Raw genomic sequence first — 6,086 nt, 5'->3', positions numbered from 1 at the left:
AATCTGCACACAGATTGCAAACCAGTGCTGTGCATCTGCCAGCTTGGGCTGCTGCACATCTCGGTGGGGAAGGGACAACAACAAAGAATAAGGAACAGTGAATAACAGTAATCTTGGTTTTGAGGACGTCAAGCGCAGACCCTGCAGTGTGTGACACCTGTACTGAGCTGACTCCAAAGTCATGGTTATTTCTGCTCACGTACAGCTGTTGGCACCTCCGCCTTGCCTCTGGTAAGAATTCTGGAGCTGAACCCCTCCCTTGTGCTGCCATTAGTCTTTTGCAGTGCAGTGTGCTCCTGCTGGGAGCCTGGGCTGCATTCTGGGTGGCACTCGGGATGGCATGGCTAAACCTGACACACAGGCTTCCAGTGCAGTCTGACGGAGGAGATGCTGCTCTCAGGGCTCGGAGGCCACACACAGGCATTGCTGTTTCCAGTGCCACCCCAAAGCTACCCCAACCCAGCCCATAGCCCAGGACCCCATATCACCTCCCAGGGCTGTGAGCTCCTGCCACAGAGATACTGAAGCAGTGCTGGTCTCCAGCTCCCCACAGCTCTGTCCCAGCCTGGTCTCTGCTAGTCCCCATCTCTAGGGAGCTGTCTAGCCCCAGACTGAGGCTGCCCCGGTGCTACCCACTGTCCCACTCCTGGCTTTAGCAGTGGCACAGGCCCCCAGGGAACCCTCATGGCTCTGGGACCTCTCTGCCCCAACAATAGCTCCCCCACATTCATCCTGCAGTCTGTGACAAGGACGTCAGCTCTCATCCTTCTGCTTCCATGGATGCTGTGTGTTGATGGACCAGTGTCAGGCACTCACTGGGGAGGTGGTACAGGGTCCCCTGGGCACTCTGGCTGTGAGGCAACTTGTCCTCACCCTGCCCAGCTGCTCAGCCAACCACCATCCCTGCGTGTTTTGTGAACTCATGGCAGTTTCCCCAGTGGTGGAAGCACTGCCAGTAAGTCCCTGCACACCGAGAGGCCTGTTGTCCTGCTTCCACCATAGGTATTGTCACTAATGTGCATATGTCCCAAAGTCTGACTTGCTCCATGTTGGCCACACTGAGGACAATCTTCACTGTCACCCCTAGGACTGTGGCAGCAGGAGGGTCCAACCTCTATGCATCAGCACTTACCAACTTTCCTTTTTTCTCAACCCCCCCCCCCCAGAAACACTTCCCAGATCCTCTGGTTTGCACTGACTCTCTCAAAGGAGACCCCACACACCTCTCACGCCCATTCCCCATACAAACCATGGGCCCAGACTAGGTCTCTGGCCCACTTCCCAGTGGCCTCCTCACTCCCGTTGGTAGGACTCCAAGCCGTATACTCACCTCACCTCCCATCTCCTGTGCACAGGTATCACACTGCATGGGGTTCACATACAGCAGGACTGGGGGTCCCCAATGCCAGACCCAGAGATGTGGCGTCTGACCAGCAGCTTAGTTCTGCCATGGCTGCTGCAAGTTATTGTAAGCCCCAAAAGCAAAGGTGTATATGTCTGCCAAAGTCCCTGGGCTCATCAGGTTATCTTTATACAGTTAATGAGCTTGAAGTAGTCTGATGGGGATGAGGCTAAAGTAGAAACATGCAAGGAAAGAAACTAGGACTGATCTTCTGCTGGGTATTTCCAGAGAGCAACCAGACTTTGCACTGGCCAGGGTTGAACAGAAGATTGATGAAGCAAAGTGTTCCAGCACCTTGCAGTGTCCTGGGATGTCTGAGTCAGCAGCTGGACCTCAGCACAAGAGGGAACTGAATTATACAACTGATAAGTGGAGCCCATGGAAACCGCAACAGTACTAAAGCATTGCAATTCAAATTGGCTCAAACCAAAGCCCTAAATCAGACCTGCAGATCCCAGTTTTCAAAATGCAAGATTGCCAGCTGAATTCCTGTGGGCTTTCACAAAGGCTCTCATATTGCACATGCCACGTTTTCCTGTAGCATAACAACTGAAAAGATCTGATTTGATTTGCAAAGTTTGCCAGGGCTGTCCCCAGTTCAGAGACTGTTGACAGTAAGGTGAGGAACTGTGCCTGGCTGCCAGCTGCCTGGAAGGAAATGGCCTGTGCTAGGACTCGGTGCAGAGTGGGGCTTGCTCGGAGGCCATGGGACACCTGGCCTGTTTGGTCACATTTTATAAACCACAAGCAACAACTTCATGAAACATGCATCTTTGGAGTACAGGGGTGACACAGCTCCTCCAGAGCCCAACCACAGCCCTGCCTTGTCAGGGAACACAAGCTGGGAGGTGACCCGTATGATGGGATTCTGGAGCATCCCAGGACAGAGATGGCTGCTGCCTCTTCAAGCTCACAGCCCAGCAGCTGGACTCAGGCTCTGCATGCACCAGGGCCATGCAGAAATAGCCTGTTTGGAGCAAACATGCTGTTGTTCTGGTGACTCTGGCAAAAGTCTGAGTTCCCAGTGTGGAGACTACTGGAGCGGTTCAGCACGTGCCTCCCTCTGGACCCTGGTGCCCAGGGTCCTGCATTGATACCTCACATTTTGGGAAGCAAGAAAAAAAAAAAAAGGTCAAATGTGGGACTGAATGGGCATTTTTACATGCTCCATGGGGTTTTATTCGTTTGCTTTGCCATGGGGCTTCCTCATGCTGCAGCCCAGACGAGGAGGAAGCAGTCCAGTCTGGTGATCTGTGGCCACCCCTGTTTAGTCAAGATGGTCACGCCATGACTCGTGCTCTGGCCCTCACATGAGCCATCAGCAGACAGGAGTGTTTCAGGAGACTCTGACCAAGTAAGGTTGTGCAATTCAGTCAAGGCCTCCTCGAACACTTGTTTGCAGAGAAACGTTGTGCAACAATCACTCATTTACTCACAAGGAAAGGATCCCAGTGTGAGAGAGAGGAAGAGGGAGACCTGCTGAACCCAACAGCTTCTGCAAAGAGAAAACAAAAAGTCCTCATGGCCACTTCAAGCACAGATCTTACTTTAAGGCCACTTTGCACCCAGTGATAACATCTCTCAATAATTCACTGAAATAATTACACCCATGGGTCATGTATAACCTAAAATAAAAACAATTGAAATCAAAGCCAGTTTTCCTTCTGAATTCTAGAGCTTTTGGGGCCCACTGTGCATCTGGCATGAACTGTACTTTGAAACCCGGCACAAGACTGGCTTTCTTCCAAACTCCTGTTCAGGGATTCAGGCAGGCAGGGATCACTGGAGGCCACCAGTCCAATCCCTGCTCCAGTGGCCCTGCTCCCAAAGCTGTCCAGGGCCTCACCCTCTTGGTGCTGTAGGTCTCCCCAGTTGGAGGTCATACAGCCTCACTGGGCCCTGGTCCAGTATGTCAGATGCTGGATTTGAAAATTTCCTCCTACCCAGCTGGTGCAAAGCCCGAGTCCCACTGGAATCACTCCTTGGATGCATGCTGCTGCTGTGAGATACTGGCCAGCTCTGCCTGCAGGGCATGGGATTACAGACTTGTGAGAGTTCTGTTGTCTCCTGCCTCTTTTGGGGGCTCATGTCTCCAGGAAGGAAGTAGCCTCTGATTCAGAACTGGCCAAGCTTTTGGCATGAAACGCTGCTCAGTCAGGACTTCAGCTTAAGTCTGCTTTCCCTCTGCTGCTCCTCCATCCCTATTCTCACAGAGCAGAGCCTGAGCTCAGGAGAAGCCTGAGCTTCTAGTCCTGCAACGGGCATGGCTGCTCAGATCTAACCTTAAGCTATTGTGATAGGAGAAGATGCAATTTGGTTTGGGCAGAGCTAAAATAATACGGGAATCTACAACATTAAAGCGCATTATCTCCACCTCTAGGTGAACTACTTTATGCTTTATTGCCAGTAGAGAAGGGACAGCAGTTACATGCACTCTGAACAAAGCTGTGTCCATGTAAGCTTGCATTGTATAGAAACAGCACACAGTGTGCTATGGAGGCTGATCATGCTCCCTTCCCTCCAGGTCCTCTCAAAGGAAAGCAGTGAACTGCTGTGTGCAGCAGGATGCTGGGAAACACACAGCATATTTGGCACAGAAGGGCTGGGGAAAGGGCCTTGAACTCTATAGCAATAAGGTGGACAGGAAGCCCTAGCTGGTACAAATGACACTCTTCTGTGGGTTACACATACACCGCTACTCTGCTCAGGAAGGGGTTTTGTAAATAACACAGCCCCAGCTGTGCCCTGTCCTGCCTGGTGATGATGGTTTTCTGGAGAACCTGATAGTTTTCCATGTTTTGCAGAAGTCATTTCTGCATCCCAGCATTCTAGCAATGACAGCCTGAAGCAGCTGCATGTCCAAAGGAAGAGTGAGGGTGCCTGCACTTACCCAATACACCACCACAAGATACTCTGGTGTAAGACCAACCTTGCACAATCCTAAAACTATTTTCTTTCTCATCCGGTTTTATTACCATCTCAAAATAAGCAGCCTGCAATGCACACACAAAGCCTGTGCAATGCTATTTGGAGGCCTTAGAACAAATGTATTGATCAGAGAAGGTGGTTATTTTTCCTTCTGTGTCCTCAGCGACTGCCAAAGAAATGGGTCTCTGGATACAGACTGGAAATTCAATAGCACACTAATTTTTGTGGGAGAGGAATAAGAACCTGCTGCATCTCAGATGGTATTGTGGGTGCAGTGACATCTTCAGCAGATTGCCTCTCTGTTTCATTTCAGCACACCCCTGAGGGAAGGGGTAACGACTCCATGGGTAGCACTGCAGATGGAGAAGCTTTGGAAATCACTCTTGCAGGAGGAAAACAGTCATGTTAGAGCTTTGCATCCTCAAAGCTACACAGGTCTGCAGAAGGGCCACAAGGTACAAGTGCCACCTGGGTGTCACTAATGTGTCAAAATAAAAATGGTTTGGGTTGGAAGTGACCTTATAGATCCAGTTCCAACCCACCTGCCACGGGCAGGGACACCTTCCAAGAGACCACATTGCTCAAAGCCCCGGCCAGCCTGGCCTTGGATGTGTGCTAGCAGCTGACTGTTCATCTGACAATTACTTTTTTGAGGCCTGCTTACGCTGGCTGGAGACTCTTGAAGTGAGGTTATGTGTGAAGAATCTGGAGGATTTTATGTTTCTGGGTTTTTTTCCCCCCTCTACATTCTAGATATGAAAATCCAAAAGACCAAAGCCTCTTCTGAATACTTGATAAGAAAATGGACATTTCTAGAGGGTGAAGAAAATTGTTAAAGCTATGAAGCAACGATGCCAAGTGCTTCAGAAGCAGCCTGGATTTCAGAAGCAGAGAAGTGTTAAAACTTAGCAGATTTAATGCATATATTCAAACAGGGCTGTGAAGAAGACATTATCCCTGTTCTTTCCAGTATCTGAAGGGGGCTATAAGGATGCTGGTGAGGGACTGTAGTGATAGGACAAGGGGTAACGGGTCAAAACTTAAACAGCAGAGGTTTAGATTGGATAGAAGGAAGAAATTCTTTACTGTTAGGGTGGTGAGGTACTGGAATGGGTTGGCCAGGGAGGTGTGAATGCTCCATCCCTGGCAGTGTTCAAGACCAGGTTGGATGAAGCCTTGGGTGATATGGTTTAGTGTGAGGTGTCCCTGCCCATGGCAGGGGGGTTGGAACTAGATGATCTTAAGGTCCTTTCCAACCCTAACTATTCTATGATTCTATGACTCTTTCCAAGTGACTGGGGGCTCTTGGTTACACTATTTTATGACAGAAGCCAGACTGCCTAAAAGCTGTTCCATGTGGCCAACCCTCCCTCCTGCCATCAGGAAACACATGCAACACGTTCAGGCAGTCAGGAGTTTCATACTCTCTTTAGACTTCTGCTTAAAAAAAACCCAACCAGCTTTACAGCTGAAAAGAATCAAGAAGCAACCAAAAAGCAGCACATACCTGAATCTTCAACAGACTTTCATTCTTAATTCAGTAAAGCCTGGGTCCACCTACTTTCACCTTTTGCCATCTACTTGATAGAGTGGTGTTCTAGGCTTTCTCTTCTTCACTCAGCACACAGCTGAAAGTGCTAATGTCCCTGGCTTTATCAGGCTCTTCTTCATACAGAAGTAGCTTCACTTACAGCCCCTGTAACCCCTTTTTTCTGAGCAAAGCTAGCCAAAACTCTCTCTGTCTTTGGGATGTTGG

The sequence above is a fragment of the Melopsittacus undulatus genome, chromosome 4, assembly GCF_012275295.1.
Source record: "Melopsittacus undulatus isolate bMelUnd1 chromosome 4, bMelUnd1.mat.Z, whole genome shotgun sequence".
Lineage (NCBI taxonomy): Eukaryota > Metazoa > Chordata > Aves > Psittaciformes > Psittaculidae > Melopsittacus > Melopsittacus undulatus.
The sequence above is the reverse complement of the archived record's forward strand: the minus strand, read 5'-3'. Positions refer to the sequence as shown.